Consider the following 20,000-nt stretch of genomic DNA (forward strand, 5'->3'; position numbering starts at 1 on the left):
CTTTTTAATTTGCTAATTCTCAAGTAGGGGAAGGAATCTTCTTCATACTGGAATTATATCACCAGTTCTCAGCACCTTCTCTATATACATACATACTTTTCATTACCCATTCCACGTCATGGAACCTGCATCTAAATGGGTGGTTATTTCAGCTCTTAGACTTACATGACTTATCATGGTACATCAAACTCTTATTGTGATTAAGAACTAGATAACGCTTGCGATGGTATTTCATTTGTATACCTGTGGTGCAAAACACTATCACAACCAACATGGCGTGTATTTTCAGTGGGTAACTTGGAACAGACATGATTAAAAAGTCTTGTATATCCAGAGAGGTATCATAAAGCCTAGTGGGCTTTTATATCTCACAGTTATTTCTTCATCTTTTCTATTTAGGGTTGTTTAACAGGCACAGAATGTGCCTTGTGGGAACTTTAAGAACTTATGTTATGGTTGACAGTGTTAAAACACTCACAAACAGAGCGATCTTTCTTAGGAACAGAGGTACTTGTTGTAATGTACTGTAGTTGTGTCCAAGATAGAAACTGAAATCACAGATGAAATGTTCGACCCCCCCCCCCCCCCCCTGTTTACTATAGTCAATAGTTGTAGTTGGAGAAGGTGTTTGTATACTGTATTATATAATGTATATTCCATAGCATGTCATCTATATTGCTTATTTTTACACAGTGGCAATGCAATGATTATCAGAAGGGTTGCTTGGGACTCAAACACTGATGATGTATTCGCAGGATCGGTCATCAAAATTTGATGGGTAGGAGCCCAACTGTGCACCAGACAACCAAGTGTTGTTAGAGGCAATGGAGCTTAGGTGAGGCTGCATCCTCTTCCTCAGCCTGTGACATCAAGTCCATTGGTCGCATGGCCTTTATAAAGTTCAGTTTAATTTAAGTGAAATGGATTAAGCTGCAATACCAAGCACAGCTGCTATCCAATAGATGGAGCTGTCCTTGGTATACTATGATGAGGCCATAGTACTCCTCCGAGTACCGTGGCCTCTTAAAACCACCGATGGGAGGGGGTGTCGACAGGCGGAACTCAGCCAATTAGATATTGATGACTTGTCCTGAGGAGAGGTCATAAATATTTTAGTCCCAGACAACTCCTTTAAAAAAAAATGCCACCATGAGATAGAGTGCAGTCTGCAGGTAGTATATTATAGAGCGGGAGGAGCTGAGCAGATACTGTGTGTGTATATATATATATATATATATGTATATAGTTTGTGGGAAAAGATTCAGCAAAACTTGAAACTTATACATTTACAGATGATTTAACAGTCACACCTGGTGAGTTATCACATCTAGTTAACTCGTTATGACTGTGACTGTTAACTTTGCTACATCTGTAGGTTTCTGCTCTTTGTGAGTTCAGTTGAACCCATCTTATTAGTTTTTGACTGCTACATATGTATACACACACAGAGAATGCTATCAATCTCTGATGATAGCTGAATGGGCTATCTTGAACTTAGAAAAAGCAGAGATTTAAATGTCTAAATATCAGTGATTGATATAATCTTCTGTGTAAATGTGTATACATAGATAGGCATCAATCGCTCATAAGATAAGTTCTGTGTTCAACTAACTCAGAAAGAGTAGAGTTCAGAGCTGAACTCGAACATAAGCTCCCCTTCACACGTTTAGCCTGTATCAGTGGAGCATCGGAGCATTTCTAGCACCTAGGCCAGCGCTAAAGAACGCCCATTTGTGGTGGTGACGTCACCAGGATCACTGCTAGGCTGATGGCTCCACCTAGCATACTCTTGTGAAGATCGGTACATCACCTGTAGTAAATTAAAAGCCTTTGCCCAGGGCAAGGGGGAGCATCGAAGCAAGAAATACTCTGATGCTCCACTCAGACATGGTAAAAAATAAGGCGAGCTTATGTCCGACTTCATCTCTGAACCCAGATAACCCGTTTAAATGTAGAAAATTACAAATCAATCTGTTCCCATAAAACTATATATCAGTCTGCTCAGCTCCTCCTGCTCTATAACATGCTGCCTGCAGATTGCACTACATAGTGACAAGTTCTCTTTAAGTCAGGAACCAACAAAGCCACAATTACTTTGGCGAAACCAGAAGAGCAGTGAATCTTTCAAAATGTTCTTCTCCATTGATTTTCCAAAATGAGAAACGCTCTGCTTTGCTGCAAATCTAAAACCTTGCAAATCGATTCGACCATCTCCAGCTACAATATTTCCCAGGCCTGTATCTGATAGCTGTCCATAATCTTATGAAACTATCACCATTCGTTTCAGCTCATGTAGATCTGTGTGGCTAGGTTGTAAAATTATCCTCTCCACCTTCTTCTATACTAGTTAGGTAGATCTCATGGGGACTACACCTCATATCGTCTGAAGAGCTGTTTCGGCTTGCAGCATGTATATTTTTTAACCTTGTGCTTTACTGCTTTAACGCGCTTCCACCGAGCAGTAATATAAATCATTGATCCCTATGGAGTTCTTTCATTAGAGATTTGTGCACACTTCCGCACAATAGGACAATCCCCACAGAACAGAATGCCTTTATCTATGTGGGTCACCTATAAGTGATGTAAGGCACGCACTGTTAGAATGGAAACTCGGTTATTTCCCATCTTGTCGCATTTTTCTTCGTGAAAAAAATATATTGTTTCATTCCATTTCTTGAACTTAATGATAGGGGAGTATAACTAGCTAACTGGAAATGCATCAGTGCCACAACACATTCTAGTCAGAAAAGCGAGTCAACTGAAAGTTTTTTTGGTTGAACCCCACCCTTCCTCTCTGCTGGGCCTGTGAAAGGAAGTACACTTACCTGCTCTTTTGGTTCACCACTGTTTTTGCTGTGCTTTAGTCCCCTCTTGTCAACTTGTAGAATAGATGGAGGTCATCATATGATGCTGCAGACAATGACTGGCTGCAGCAGTGAAGAGTCCCCCAAGTGACACATGACCACAATTAAGTTTGCCTCCCTTCACAGGTCTGGTGGGGAGGTGGGTGGAATTTAGGTTAGAAGAAAATGCTGGATAACCCCTTTGTGCAAATTTCTCAGAAGAGCAGGAAGAGGGACAACATATTGTACTCTCAACATGCAATATTGGAGAAAACAATGAGACATTTGTACCAACACAAAGGCACATTTCATTGTTCTCTCTTTATTAGGCATGCAATTTTTTTTTAAAGATTGGATAATTTGGTAACTGTGTCATTTTGCACAGACATATAGGCACCATGCACGTGACCATATTTTCGGTATTTTTTGTGTATCGGATGGGGACCTATTAATTTCTATGGAGCCGCAAACAATGCAGACAGCACAACGTAATATTTTTGCTCTTTTCTAAAGAGATATGACTTACTAATGACTTATTTCTAAAGGGTAATCTGGAGGGTCATATTAATCAATAAGCGCCTGTCAGTGTATTTTCTTAATATTGAAATGGATACACGTAATAACAACACAATTATGCAAAGAAAATTGATTTTCAACAGTAATCTATCAAATAAGTCTGATTTATACACTCCTGGAAGTTTCTTTTTATGCCATATTTGCCTTAGTAGTATATCTGGAAAATGGGGTCTCTTTAGTCAACAAGAGAATTCTTAATATTAGTTGAAGGATAGCATATAAATGCCTACCTTGAATCATGTTCCAAGGTGTCTGGGAATAATTCAAACTACATTATTCTAGATTACTTTAAAGTGCAATTTCAATATTGGACAAGTAATGTCTATGAGATCTCCCAAAAAGTTACACATCATTGGGTATATATATATATATATATATATATATATATATATAGATAGATAGATAGATAGATAGATAGATCTTTTATTTTGTTGTCCCCTTAATCTTATACATTTTTGTCTCAAGGGGTAAACCTAAAGTCTACTAGCATTAGAGAACACAATCATAAATACACATGTAAGCCATCTTCCCTTTTTCTGAGGGAGTGTTACGACTGTAGGTAGGGACAGACAAGAACAGTGAGCCCTAAGACTAGAACCAGCCCTCCTTCCCTATCTAATTTCAGTGCAAGCCCTAGTTAGCTAAACCACAACTAGTCGATGGTCCCTACGCTATTTAAGTGCAGAGACAGACAAACATTAAGGACAGACAGACAGAATACCAGAGTTCTACATAAATGGGTCAAAACCAGACAAGCTATGCAGTAACAAGCGAGAGACAGAGAGTGGTTAAGAAACAAGCCAGGGTTAGAGGAACGAGCAATCCAATAAGCTCGGTGCTCCATTAGTCGGAAACACCAGCACGCAGTAATAGAGAAACTGAACAATCAGCCACTACTAATCGTCTGCAGCATACTCCCACTGCAGGAGAAAACAGAGCATTGCATCCTGGTGCTAAGGATGCTGTCGTGTCAGCAGGGGCCGTAGTTCAGCAGTCCATCACTCTCTTACAGGGAGGACATGTAAAACCCTTTACTCATTCTTGACATTCTCCCTGCTCTTTTAGTAGATTACATAGTCTGTAAATTTAGAGTTCAATTTAATAAAATATTCTACAATTATCAAATGTGCTTGCTTCAACAATCTGAGATGTCATAGGGTGTGTTTTGCCATAAACACGCTTATCCATACAATTTACTGCCATACTGTGTATGCTTTGTATGGAGCAGTGAATGTGAACCCACTGTGCCAATTAAATGGTTTGGGGTAGGACTAACGCTACGGGTGTTATTCCATCGCTCCCTGGGTATTTACCCTTTAACCCTTGTACATACATCTGGCCTTTACTGCAGGGAACCAACCGGACTGCTACCTCCAGGGACTGTCCCTATGTAGTTAGCAGCTAACTTTCAGTGCAAAGACTGGGAGTGCAGGATACAGAAAATGCACCAAAACCACAAGAACAGTCTGAATAGTAACTGGGGCTTAAATACAGGTTACTAGATCTGGACCGCACACTGGTAGGGTAGATGAATGCATAGGTATTTAAGAAACAAGCAGGGCAGGCAGGCTTTTTTCTGGCTTGCTTATGTTTCTTTTGGAGTAATGGCTTCTTCCTAGTAGAGTGGCCTTTCAGCCCATGTTGATACAGTACTCGTTTCACTCTGGATATTGACACAATCATACTAGCTTCTGCAATCATCTTCACAAGGTCTTTTGCTTTTGTTCTTGGGTGGATATGCACATGTCGGATCAAAGCATGTTCATCTCTTGGACACAGAACCCGTCTCCTTCCTGAGCAGTATGATGGCTGGACATTCCCATCTTGTTTGTACAGATGAACGAGGCATCTTCAGGTATCTTGAAATTGCACCCAAGGTTGAGCTGGACTTGTGCAAGTCCACAATTCTCTTCCTGGTATCTTGGCTGATTTCTTTAGGCCTCTTTCACACAGGCGTTGCGGGTGTGTTGCGGCAAAAGATGCGGGTGCATTGCAGGAACATGATTTTTCTGCACAAGTGCAAAGCGTTTTAATGCGTTTTTCACACACGTGAGAAAAATTGGCATGTTTGGTACCCAGACCCGAACCCGGACTTCTTCACAGAAGTTCAGATTTGGGATCGGTGTTGTATAGATTTTATTATTTTCCCTTATAACATGGTTATAAGGGAAAATAGTAGCATTCTTAATACAGAATGCTAAGTAAATTAGGGATGGAGGGGTTAAATTTTTTTTTTTAAATTATTAAACTCACCTCATCCACTTGTTCGCGCAGCCCGACTCGTCTTCTTTCTTCTTCTTTGAGGACCTGGGAGGAAAAGGACCTTTGGTGAAGTCACTGCGCTCATCACATGGTCCATCACCATCCATCAAGTGGATGAGGTGAGTTTAATTTAATTAAATTATTTTTAACCCCTCCATCCCTAATTTACTTAGCATTATGTATTAAGAATGCTATTATTTTCCCTTATAACCATGTTATAAGGGGAAATAATAAAGATCGGTCACCATCCTGATCGTCACCGAGCAACCGTGCGTGAAAATCACACAGCATCCGCACTTGCTTGCGGATACTTGCGATTTTCACACAGCCCCATTCGCTTCTATGGGGCCTGCGTTGCGTGAAAAACGCAGAATATAGAGCATGCTGCGATTTTCACGCAATGCACAAGTGATGCGTGAAAATCACCACTCATCTACACGGCCCCATTTAAGTGAACGGGTCTGGATTCAGTGCGGGTGCAATGCATTCACCTCATGCATTGCACCCGCGCGGAATTCTCGCCCGTGTGAAAGGGGCCTAAGTGCTCTATATTGGAAAAGAACGGAACAGTTTTATCCTAATGCATTCTGAATGGAGAGCAATCCGTTTAGGATGCATCAGGATGTCTTCAGTTCAGTCTTTTTTACTTTTCAGGACAGAAAATAATACGGTTTTATCTCCGTCCAAAATTCCGGAACATTCAATGAAATGCATTAATGCCGGCCCGAGTGTTCCGGCATTGCGATCTGTGCATGCTCAGACCGAAAAAATGTGAAAAAATGTTTTATGCCGGATCCGTTTTTCCGGATTGGCATACGTTTTGACGGATCCGGCAGGCGACGGAACTGCCTGCCGAAATCCCCTGCCGCAAGTGTGAAAGTACCCTTAGTGAAGTTGTACTCCTGGGTCCCACTTTCATGTTCCTTTTTTCATGAGATGCACTGAATTTACATTCTGACTAATCTTGTATATGATTCATCTAGTGTTCACACAAGCCAGTTACTTTTGTTACCAGGAGACATCCCTCAATTATACCAATTACTATACATTCTTATGTAACATAACAAACTTTGTCAGACACGGTTTTACTTTCTTTGCCGTATATAAAGAATGCCGGCAAGTTGGATTATTGTCATTGCTTTAAAAAAAAAAAATTGTGCTGGAGGAGGGGGAGTTTTTTTTAATCATAATTCACTAAGGTTTTGTAAAAGCTGAAAGTTTGAAAAACTTTACTGTCATTTTTGATCTGTTGATATCACCCAGCATTCATCATGTAGGCTTGTCTGTTTAGTCATATGTCATTTGCCACTCACATCAACAGTTCTTTAGTCAGTCTTAAAGGGAATGGATCATCTATTTTTTTGCTGCTAAAAAACAAAGACTGATACATATTCTTTCTTACATTTTTATTTTCTGATTGTAGATTTTTTTATTCTATTTTCTGTATCTGATTATAGTGGCAGCCATCTTGCCTGAGATGCCACTAAGTGATTTGCTTTACAACAGCCACATGGACCCTAGCAACCTGTACACTATACATGTTCATTGACTTCTATGGGAGATTAGGAAAAAATGCGTATAGCAGCACAACGAAAAATGTAAGTCTTATCTTGTGGTGGTGCCAGCCGTGTTGGGAGCCAGTCAGAAGTTCCCCCTTGGATGCGTCGTATAGAAGAAACCGCAGCACTCTCCTGTCTTCAATTCAGTGGAATTTATTTCACCAGCAAAAAAAAATGCGACGTTTCGACCGTAAAGGTCTTTCTCAAGCAACAGTTGCTTGAGAAAGACCTTTACGGTCGAAACGTCGCATTTTTTTTTGCTGGTGAAATAAATTCCACTGAATTGAAGACAGGAGAGTGCTGCGGTTTCTTCTATACGACGCTTCTATGGGAGATTGTTAGGCCCCTTTCATGACGGATTAGGTCCGGATGTGTTCAGGGTGCGTTCAGTGAAACTCGCACCATTTTGCAAGCAAGTTCAGTCAGTTTTGACTGCGATTGCGTTCACTTGTCCAGTTTTTTCCGCGCTGGTACCAATGCATTTTGATACGTTTTTCACGCGCGTGATAAAAAACTGAAGGTTTACAAACAACATCTCTTAGCAACCATCAGTGAAAAACGCATTGCATCCGGAGGCAAGTGCTTGTTCACTGAAGCCCCATTCACTTCTATGGGGCCAGGGCTGCATGAAAAACGCTGAATATAGAACATGCTGCGTTTTTCACACAACGCAGAAGTGATGCATGAAAACAGTGAAAGGGATCAGGATTCAGTGGGGGTGCTATGTGTTCACGTCACACATTGCACCCGCGTAGAAAACTCGCTCATGTGAAAGGGGTCTTACAGTCATGCTGTTTGATCTGTACAGAAGTAATTGTGTAGGGAGGGGGAGTAGATGAGCTTTTTTTTAAAAACAGATAGTAGAACCGAAAATAAAAACGAGTTAAAAAAAAAAGCTCATTTTCTGATGAGGGATTGTCTATTTAGGACCCCCCTCCATAAAAAAATTCCTGTAGTCCTATCTATCCTACCTCTGCCTGTCAACATTGGAGATTCTACAGGGAACCCGGGTATCAGCTGTGGCAAGAAGACCCTCAATATAAAAAGCTATTTTACAAATAAGAATCTTTTTTCTCTTGGCCATACAATTAGCCCCTGTTTTTGATATTAGCCTGTTGTTTTTTTTATAATCAATGCAGTACCGCACGCTAATCCCTAAGTGGTGCCCCATGTCATAAAGCTACAGCATTCAGTTTCATCTCCATAGATAAACAGCATGCTGCTGCATTGCCTGACCTGCTTTCTGCTCTTGGGCTTGCATAAATCTTGCCTATGTAGCATCTCTGTAGAACATGCCTCCTCTCATTACTTGGCCTACAAAAGCAACATGATTAGAAATTTTGTCTGCTGCATTTCTCATGTTGTGCTTTCCGTAGCAGAATAAGGAATAGAATTAGGGGCTTTCATAAGATCCTAAGTTTTCTGATTAGACCACATGCAGTTTTCTTAACTGTACATGGCATAATTGGGAGTTTGGTGGGTGCCTATGACCTTTAGTCAGAGAAATGCATAGCTGTTGTCTAAACTGACGCTTGCAAATTGTATTTGCATAGGGCATGGGAATAACTAGGCGCCATTTAAAGAGGACCTGTCACCTCTCCTTCTGTTTTACTAAGCCTTGTGTTGTCCATGCAATAACAATTCTGGAACATCTTTTCTTAAAACTGACTGTTGGGCCATTCCTCTACTATTCCATTTATGAATAAATGTACAATTGGGTGTTACCAGCGGGTGTTGTGGTGTCACTCCGCAGTCAGGCACTAGCAGCGCAGGGACACCCCTCCCACTGGTAACAGCCAGATGTCCATTATGTCATAAACTTATAGTAAGAATAATAGAGGAATGTCACTGAATAGTGTCATAAAGAAATATGCTACAGAATTATCATTTTTTGTTATTATTCTCTAGAACAGATGTCAGGAATGATGGCGGTTCCTCATTAAAGCAATCCTGCCTCTAAAATCCGGGTAAATTATCATTATGATTTGCTAATGATCATAACAATAATTGAAAGGCCCTCACTGGTTATAGGCAACATGGATGCCCCTCAAGCATCCTGCTAGGAGTGATGATTGTCTAAGAGTATGGAAACGACTATCAGATCTTCAGCAAAGATTTTTCAAGCCACCCAATCCTTTGTTTGTTGTCCTAGGTTGGTTCAGGTGTCTATGGTGTCCACTGTCACAGGTCACAACCACATCCAGAATTGTATAAAGATAAAGAAACCACACACCAAATTAATTATACAAAACAGAATTTATTTATGTTTCGGACAATGATGCTTTTTTATTCAAGCTGAGATGGTGTTAAGGATCAGGTCCTCAGAGGGCAGGGTGTCAAAGCTAAACTAGTCAGGAAAATGACTCCTACCAAATATTGTGCAGCATGCCTTAGAGGTTGTAGAAATTAAGCTAGGCCACCAGAGAAATGTGACATGACCAATTTCAGCCTAGATGCATGGCTGAGAAGGCGCATAAAGTGGGAGAGAGGCACTATAAATCCATATTAACGAGCTGCATACTAGCAATATGACCAGCATCTCAGAGGACCAGTCAGTAGGTGAATTTTAATTATGTAGGCATCTATAAAATATATGCATAAGGCTGTGTTATTGCAGTGACCCAGTGGTTCTCTGTTAAAATGATCAGGTGTAATGAACCTATCTGTCCGGGCTCCAGTGGCGTGATCCTTAGCTTCGGCGTGGCCACACCTGGAGAAACATGCTGCCCCCCCCTTTGACAAAGCCATGTCCTTAGCAACTCAGTGCAATGCTCTGTTTCTCCCCAGCAACACGCATCCGCTGGGAGATACAGGCAGTGGACTGATATACAGTAAATCTGCCCAATTAACAATTTAGTTGAGTATCTGATATTTTGGTGTGCCAATCAGGTTCTGGTCCGGGGACCTGGTGCCCCAATAGGTCAGACACATAACTAAACAAGTAACTGGGCAGATGGACTGTATATCAGTCCACTGCCTGTCTCCCACAGCGCACTGCGTAGAGAAATAGAGCATTGCACTGGGGGTTGCGGCTGGGCAGTGTGTTTTTCCCGCCGAAGATGAGGATCACGCCACTGCAGCCCGGACAGGTAATGCATACCAAAACCATTTGGAATAAACCTATGTATCTTAAAGGGCTGTATATGGGTACGAAATAGTTAACTGGCATGCTATTGCTGGTGTGTAAACCAGACAAGTTAAAGCAGAAGAAAATAATTCTTCTGCAGTGAGACATCATCCATGTATGATTTCAACCTGCCATAAAAGCAACTTTTTTAAGGACCAACCTCTGAGAGAAAGAAGCATTACATTTTTACAGAAGGTTGAGGACCATTCAGAAAGGGCAGTGCTTGTACAAAGTCAGTAAAAAGTGATGCACATTTACAGCTTCAGACTTCATTGTCCATGGTTTTGGTTATGTTTCTTCTGGCAGCTGCCACACTACTGAGGCAGACTGGTCATCTGATTTAGGACTGCACCCTGCAGTTGAGCATTGCAGAGTTAAATATGGAGAGTTTGCATAACTTTTGAAGATTGCTTATATCTATGGAAAGAAACTTAGGGAGGTACCCACCTCCTATATCCAGCCGTTGAGAAAAGTCTACTGTGTGATATACTTGGGAAATGTGCCCACTGCTTGTATTTGCACTGTGCACTGTATTTTATTAAAATCAAGCTGGCCTGGTCATTGGTCTCCATATCTCATCTCCTACCTTGCACCCCTCTGCTCATCTAATATCAAGGGCACCCCAGCCACCACTAAGCAGGGAACCCCAAAGTCCAGGGTGTGTCCTGAGGTGAAGAAGGATTAGCCATTCAAAGCACTGTGCATGCAGACTGGGAGAGCGCTGGCTCAGGATTAGTCACTGTGAGAACTAAGACCACCCTTATAGCCGCCACCACTCCTCCCAAGCTGGCCTGTGCGCAGGAGCGTAGCTATAGGGGGTGCAGAGGTAGCAGTCGCTACCAGGCCCAGGAGCCTGAGGGGGCCCAAAGATCCTTGTATACGAAGACACTGGTATTATAGAAAGTGCATGCTGGTCAAGTTACACTTCTGGCTGAAGGGAAGGGGTTAGGTCAAGAATTTGATATGATGGGGCGGTAGGCAGCATAATGGCTATGTGCTCCTCTGCCCCTTGCCACAAAGCAGTGTATGGGAAGTATATTAGATGCACTTGTAAAAAAAACGCAGCACTCTCCAGTCTTGAATTTCCAAGGGTTTTTTCACCAACACTATGCAACGTTTCGACCTGTGTGGTCCTTTTCAAGTATATTAGCTATGGAGGCTGCTAAATGATGTGTTCTGGACAGGGGCAGGTCCTCTAACGATTGTGTCGAAGAAAGACATCTGAAACTGTGACTTTACAACATCATTTAACAGGGATTGGCTAATACACACTGAAGAGAACATTTGGTTGGCAGGCGCTCTTTAATATCAAGATACTGGTCATCCATTATTGATCATAGTGACCTGGACCTGTTCATTTTATAAGGATCCCCCTGCCGGTTCCTTCGTCTCCCACCCCCTTCAGTTCTCTACTTTCCACCCCCTTGCCCCTCTCACACATTCCTGTCACTCTGTGCCCAAGCACTCCTCCCTTGCTGATATAAAGAGATGCTCTGTATGCACTGCAGCAGCTTCATCCATCTTATCATACCCACTGTTGCCTCGAAAAAAGGATTAATCACCATCCTTGGTCCCAGCTCTCTGATTGACAGTTAAATCCCTATGCCTCCTGCTTAGCATGCGTCCAGCCCGCCTTTCATGACACTGCCGCTGCCTCTCTCGCAGAGCCGCAGCAGCACCAGAAGCAGCTTCCAAATCTGTGGAGGGCTCATCTCATGCACAGCCCTATCTGCACGGAATCCAATTAAAACACAGGAGAGACACGAGCAGCTCCACTCTCTTCTTCTTCTTTTCTTTTTTTTTTTTTTCTGCTAAAGATTTCTGCATTTTCAAGTCCCAGCTGACGTCCCCCCTCTCTTCACTCCATAAGTGCTTTTAGCAAAGGCATAAAAAAAAAAGAGAGAGATCTGATTAAAGAGGGGGGGAACAAAAAATGGTGAAGGAAGAAAGAGAAGCTTTATGTCCCCCTTCTACTCTAACATGTTGGATGTATGGACAGTTTCGCAGAGCAAAGGTTGACACCTCAAAATCTTCCAGCCCCCCGCCTCGACCATTATAATGTATTGCACTGCACTATGACCTTGGATGTCCAAACGGTGGTGGTTTTTGCAGTGATCGTGGTCTTGCTGCTGGTGAACGTGATTCTTATGTTTTTCCTGGGCACTCGGTAAACGGATTCCTCCCTTGGAGCTGTCGGCAGGAGCCTACGAGAGAAAGAGAGCACAATACCGTACCGAGCACGCAATGCCATCGAGGTTCACCATGGACTCGCTGTGATATGTATGACGTTGCTATATTATCTCTGTCTAAACCTTTTTTGTGTGTGTGTGTCATATTAAACCCTTCCAGTGCCAGGGGTGGGGGGCTTCTCGTAACGTATTGGCCAGCATTTTATGTCAGCCCTTCGACGTTGAGGGTTAAGACTTCCTAACGGTGTAATCCCTTAGTGCTCTGCCTTAGATGTGTAGAAATAGGGATGAAGTCCGTTGGACCAGAACGGAAATCATTGGCATCCTCATCTTTCCCTTTCCTATGTAATCTGCACTTAGATAAGCACATTTCCTTTAGCGGTGGGTGACAAATCTCTGCTTACATTGTCACCATTTGCTTCTATCTGCTTATGAGCGTTCTCTTAGACCAATGCAGAAAAAGGGGGATATTAATCAAGATAAACCTGTATTGCTAGTCCTTATGGTGGGTTTCACACAATGAGAAGTTAACATGACGTGAAATGATGGTCTCTTAATGGGGAGGGGGCACAGAATGGCAAAATACTGATGTAGCAGGCTTTAATAGTAGAGCTGAGATTGTCTATGTATTACGGCTGACTTTATAACTTGGTACCCAAAGCAAGATCGGAGGTTTTACATAGGACTGCAGATAAACCTATGGTATTTTCCTAACTCAGTAAGCTATCCAAGTGCACAAACAGTTAAACGACCAATTCAAGCTTTGGCAGTAGCGTACGTAGTAATCTGGCCTGAATATAAAGCAAGCCAGGGAATAGGTTGCCTTGATAAGGGGCGATGTGTTTTATCCGTCATAAATGATTGGATCTAGAATTGGGTTTTTATTTAGAAAAGCAATGCAGAGCTTTATCTGCGCTCAGTACACAGCAGGGCCGCACTGGGGCTGTGACTCGAATCCAAAATGCAAGGTTTACCAGCCCTCGGCGACTCTTTATAGGGCATATACTGGATGGGCTTGACTTCCGAGCCGGCCACTGACAGGACAGCAAGGCTTCGGCTACCATTGCTGGTTGCTGCTGTGCATCTCCTTCCGTTTCTGCTGCCATTGACGCTACAGCAAAAGTTTGTGCCATAAATAGCAGCCTTCATTTGGTACAAGTGATTATCTGCATTTTGGAAAAAGTACAAATCATGATATATGAATATTTATGGAAGGGTGGAGATAATTAAAGAAATCACTATTCATACAGAAATCAGTTAAATTATTTACGGAGGTTAGATTTCAGAAAAGGGTCATAATAAGCAAAGCTTCCTATACTGTACTTACAGGAAGGATACATGTCCTTGTGTACAGGTATTATTGCTGCATTATATGTATCAGTTACCCAACATGGTACACTGTTAGCTGGCGTCATGGTTTTTATGTTAAGTGTTCTGTGTTTGGATAAATAGATATGAGATAGATAGCTAATTACCGGACAGATAGATAGATAGATAGTTGAGGGACAAACAGATAGATAGATAATAGATAGATAGATGCGGATAGAGAGATAATAGATAGATAGTTGAGGGACAAACAGATAGAGAGATAGATAATACATAGATAGATACGGATAGAGAGATAGATAGTTGAGGCACAAACAGATAGATAGATAATAGATAGATAGATATTTGAGGGACAAACAGGTAGATAGATAATAGATAGATAGATAGATAGATAGATAGATAGATAGATAGATAGTTGAGGGACAAACAGATAGAGAGATAGATAATACATAGATAGATACGGATAGATAGATAGATAGATAGATAGATAGATAATAGATAGATAGTTGACGGACAAACAGGTAGATAGATAATAGATAGATAGATAGATAGATAGTTGAGGGACAAACTGATAGATAGATAATAGATAGATAATACATAGATAGATACGGATAGAGAGATAATAGATAGATAGTTGAGGCACAAACAGATAGATAGATAATACATAGATAGTTAGATAGATAGATAGATAGATAATTGATAGTTGACGGACAAACAGATAGATAGATAATAGATAGATAGACTGTATTGACTCAAAGTACATATATAGGCATCATACCATTAATAATAATATTTTATCTAATGTTCCTGCTTCACGTGCAGACCATCTAGTCTTCCTGTACTGACCATATAGGATGGGTTAGAGCTACGTACATGAAGTGAGTTTTGAATAATGGCAGGCTTTGGCCATTGGGCTGTTGTGTTATGAGATGCACACTTGCCAATACAGTTACACATTACCTTAAAGGGGCGGACCAGATATTTTTTTTAAATCCCCCCCCCCCCATCACCTTCCAGCCTGGAACACCCAAGGACAAATCCAGTGTCACCTGCTCCCCGTCGCTCCGTCCCATCTCTCTGTCTCTCTTCACTGGTCTACTGTTCCCCAACTGGCAACTTCAGCACAAAAGGGGTCACGTGCACTGAAGTAGCCAATGACTGGCCTCAGGGGTGATATATCCCCAAGGGGCACATCACTGCTGGGTCAAGTGGCACTTGGGGACAGTGATTGGCTGCAGCAGTACATGTGACCCCTTCTCTGTAGAAGTTGACAGACGGGAACTGGAAGACCAGTGAAGACAGAAGTCGGAGCAATGGGGAGCAGGTGTGTATGGATTCCTCCACAGGTAGAGGGCAATACAAATATATATATATGCATATGAACAAAAATTGATATCAAGTCCAGTAAATGTAGATATTACTGTTCTTAAGGGTCCTCCTGGACCATTTGATTTATCATGAGTGATGCTCTTAGATGGAAAAGAAGTCTCCGGATATAATTGCAATATGCTGGCAAGCTTTCCTCAGCTCATCTGACTTCTTATAGGCATCCAGTTGAATTTTGGTTTTAACATAGCAGAGCTGACTTTGTCATTTTGCAGCTAAACCAAAGAAGTTATCTGAAAGGATTTTCCATGGGATAGGCTATCAATATCAGATCAGTGGGGGTCTGACTCGGCTGATCAGTTGTTTAAAGGGGCTGCAATGATCATGCGAGTGCTGAGGGCTCTTCATTGTTTACCTCACTCTGTCTACCTGCACGTCGTCCACTTAGCAGTCCCCTTGCAGGTTATTTCACTTGTGCCTCGTTCACGTGAATGGGACGAACCTGCGATTTCCTGCACTTCCAATGCTAAGTAGACCTTGGCCGGGTAGACTTCTCCAGGAGTTTGACGCCACCAATGTAATATTGATAGGATAAGACTTCAATATCCTGAACCTGGAAAACCCCTTTAAGATAGCAATGTGAGTTATTAGTATACAGAAACAATACAGCCACAAAGAGTAAGGCTACTTTCACACTGCCGTTTTGGCTTTCCGTTTCTGAGATCCGTTCAGGGCTCTCACAAGCGGTCCAAAGCTGATCAGTTTTGCCCTAATGCATTCTGAATGGAAAAGGATCCGCACAGAATGCATCCGTTCAGTCTCCATTCTGCTCTGGAGGCGGACACCAAAACGCTGCTTGCAGTGTTTTAGGGTCCGTCTGACGAAACTGAGCCAAACGGATCCATCCTGACTTACAATGTAAGTCAATGGGGACGGATCCGTTTTCTATGACACAATCTGGAACAATAGAAAACGGATCCGTCCTCCATTGACTTTCAAGACGGATCCATCTTGGCTATGTTACAGATAATACAAACGGATGCATGCGGTTATATTATTTGAACGGATCTGTCTGTGCAGATCCATGACGGATCAGCACCAAACGCTACATCTGTATGAAAAGTGCAAAGAATGGAAAGCTAGCTAAGTCTCTGTTGGAAGATAGACCTTAGAGGTTGTCAGACTGTACCCATATTCTTGATGTATACATCTGGGTGTATCTGTAGCCCTTTGCTGCCTAAGGTTGAGGCTAGATAGTGCAGCTGGCTGCACGTGGCTAAGCCACCCCTGTGTGTGGCAGGAAATGACGGTAAAATTACGGCATGGCTGCACCTGGTCAGCTTCCCCATCTGGTCTCTCACTAAGGGTCCGTTCACACGTCCGCAAAATGGGTCCGCATCCTTTCCACAATTTTCTGGAACAAGTGCGGACCCATTAATTTTCAATGGGACCGCAAAAGATGCGGACAGCACACAGTGTGCTGTCCGCATCCGCGCTTCCGTTCCGCGGCCCTGCAAAAAAAATAGAACATTTCCTATTCTTGTCTGCAGACACGGACAAGAAAAGGCATTTCTATTATAGTGCCGGCCCTATGCAGTCCGCAAAATTCGGAACACACATGGCCGGTGTCCGTGTTTTGTGGATCCGCAATTTACGGACCGCAAAACACTTGCGAACGTGTGAATGGACCCTTAGGCTGCATTCACACAACCATATTTTCAGTCATGCTGACATCTGTGTACTGTCTGTGTCCCTGCGGGTAGGGGCAGATTGGCCATAGACCTTACAGGGAAATTTCACTTGGGCCAATACCCAGGGGGCCACCTGGGCCCTCCTCTCGGTCGGCCTGTGGAAGTTTTTGTGGATGTACTTTGTGCTACTGGCAGTATTTTATGATGGACTGTGGTATTTGGCTCTGTTAGGGTGGTAAAATGTGCCACAATATGGTATTGTCGGCCCTGCCTTTCATCAACCTGGACCCGACTACAAAACAGGGCCACTTTTAGTATTTTTTCCTGGGCCACTTTAAGTTCCCAATCCACAAACTATAGAACGTGGCCTATTCTTGTCAGTTTCGCAGACAAGAATAGGAAATGTTTTCAAGGGGGCCCGCAAAAAGGTTGTACATGGACCGCATCCATATTTTGCAGATCCGCAATATGCGGACTTCAAACGATATGGTCAGGTGAATGGTCCCTCGGCCAAAGTGGAAATTCACCACCTCAGATTGGAAAGTTCATGGCTGGATGTGGCATAGGAGACAGGGTAACATCTGAGAGCAGCTCCTGCCAGCCGATGTAATGGGTCAGGTTGTTTAGTGAAGCACACTAGACTCCGGCTCCGTCTCCTGCCCCACGGCTCCGGGAGTCACTCTATACTCTTTACTTAGTTTCTATCGATTTCCCAGAAAATGAAGTGCCAAATTAAATATGATAAGCCTTGTCCTAGTGTCAGAGCCGGGCAGAAGGCTTCCACATGTGGCTGCCGGTGCGACCTCCTGACTGACAAACTGGTGAACGGAGTCTGCCCGCATACGACGTGATCTCAGCTTTCTGCTGTCCTTCTCCCCCATTAAAGGCGGCAGCCACTGTGGATGCGGCCAGGCCTTGGGTTTTGTTAGCCGGCTGTAGTCATGGTAATAAATTGCCAGCTACCTGATCTGAAAAGTGTTCAGCAGAATTATAATCCAACGCATCTTTGCTCTTGTTACCTGGCGTTCGCTGTGAGTCAGATTGCGGCAAGCAGCGGAAAGACCCCGGAGGCCTCCAGTGTATTCATCTTAATTTCTATTGATGATGGAAATAATCTACATGGTACAGTGTTATGGAGGGCGGGGGGCGGGCACCATGACAAAAAAAATCCGGTTTTGGGTTAAGCTCCAGTATTTTATATGACTGCAGTATCGCAGAAATATTAGAGCTTAACCTGAAAACTGAATTATCAATCTATATAAATAGCATGAATCATGTCATACTGTCCGCCCAGTATTTCTGTCAGCTGAACTGAATGTGGCTAAAATTCATCTACATTTGACCTTTACTGTATCCCAGGCGAGGAGAATTCCCATTGTGTAATGCACTAAGGGCATGCTCGCCAACTTTTCCAGTTTGGTTTCCAGGAGACTGTCAGCTCCACCCCTTTTATGTGGTGCCCCGCCCCCTTTTTACGACCACGCACTCCCTCTATGCACATTTGTGCTCTGGGGCTACATCTAAGGGCGCAGCAACCTGATGCTACATACATTGACAGTTCATGGAGGGCTCCTTTCGGGAGAAGGCAGCCATAACGTGTGGTTGTGGCCCCTGGAGATTTGCCAACTCTTCCAACACTACCTGGTCCTGTCAATCAAAGTGCAGAGGGTCCTGCAATTGCAGAGAGAGAAGCGCCTCTAGGTGTAACGGCAACGCCCACGTTGGTCCTGGAGCCTCATTTGCATATATTAAAACATCATTTTTGTGAGCACATATGAACATGGGACCGATACAGATGCACATGTAGCAGGTCAGCCAGTGTCATAGGTGCAAGTTTGCTGACAGATGCCCTTTAAGTTTGGACTGGAGAGTATCAATTTAGAATCTAGACAAAATACATTGGGGCTCATTTATCAAACTGGTGTAAAGTAGAAGTGGCTTAGTTGCCCATGGCGACCAATCAGATTCTACCTTTCATTTTCCAACCGAGCTGTCAAAAATGAAAGGAGGAATCTGATTGGTTGTTATGGGCAACTAAGCCACTTCTACTTTACACCAGTTTGATAAATGACCCCAATTCTTTCTTACAATGAACCACAGATAAACTCTGCATTACAGAGCAAATCTGCATCCTCACCACAGATGGTTGTCATTGGAAATAGATAGTCAACAAGCTTGCTGTCAGACACGTTTCAGTTGCTTAGTTGAGCTTTTATGATGTAATAAATCAGAAAACCACACCCTTCCAAATTTGATGCTATGAGATTTCAGCTCTGAGACTAAGGCTGGGTTCACACCTGAGCGTTTTACAGCGCGTTCCTACGCGCTGTAAAACGCTCAACAGGCAAGAGCCAATGATTCCCTATGGGCATGGTTCTCACCTGAGCGTTTTACAGCGCGTACGAACGCGCTGTAAAACGCCCTACGCCCCAAGAAGTACAGGAGCTTCTTTGGGGCGTAATGTCGTGCGTCCCCGCACATAGATTTCCGGGAACGCGCGACAATGGGCGTTTGCTTGTTTCCTAACGCCTGATAAAATCGCGCATACAGAGCGCATACAGAGTACGCTCAAGTGTGAAACCAGCGTTAAACAATTTGAAATTCTGCATTTCTTTTGGTTGGACCGTGCTGCCTCAGAGGTCACAGGGAATCCACAATCGAAGCCAGCCAAAAAAAATCACGGACACGGGGAAGCAAACAGGCCAGTCAAAGCCTCCTCTCCTTTCCAGGCTTCTATGGAACACCAAAATTTGCATCCAATAGTGAAGTACCATCATGCAAATTGGAGTAAAAATGGTTTTATTATGCTCACAATATACAAGTATATACGAGCAATATACAATGGATCAATCACCCTGATTAGAATTTGAAATTCAGTCCTGGACTATGCACATGATGTAAATCAGGACCTGCGGTTACTAAGGGAATGAATTTGCACATTTATTAATCCTTTATTGTAGAATTCCTCTACATAAGGATATTCCCTTTAAAATACCATGAGCTGCATCTTCTCACAGAGAGACTTTTTATCAATGTTGCTTGTTTTTAGCCCAAACCTAGATAATAGCTTCAGCCTTCCGCCATGTGTATGTGACATGTTA

At 42.8% G+C, this 20,000-nt stretch overlaps 1 protein-coding gene across 3 annotated transcripts in view; it reads left to right on the forward strand.

Annotated features, from left to right (window-relative positions):
- The window catches only part of ARHGEF9 (Cdc42 guanine nucleotide exchange factor 9), a 381,458-nt gene that overhangs the window by 181,016 nt on the left and 180,442 nt on the right, over positions 1 to 20,000 (forward strand). Inside the window, exon 1 of one of the 3 annotated variants that reach the window (XM_044268650.1) lies at positions 12,154 to 12,647. The exons of the other annotated variants lie outside the window; for them this stretch is intronic. The gene's annotated coding sequence lies outside the window, so the exon portion shown is untranslated. Of the gene's footprint in view, positions 1 to 12,153; positions 12,648 to 20,000 lie in introns of those variants that run through there. 3 annotated transcript variants of the gene reach the window in all.

This window comes from Bufo gargarizans, chromosome 9, assembly GCF_014858855.1.
Source record: "Bufo gargarizans isolate SCDJY-AF-19 chromosome 9, ASM1485885v1, whole genome shotgun sequence".
Taxonomy (NCBI): domain Eukaryota; kingdom Metazoa; phylum Chordata; class Amphibia; order Anura; family Bufonidae; genus Bufo; species Bufo gargarizans.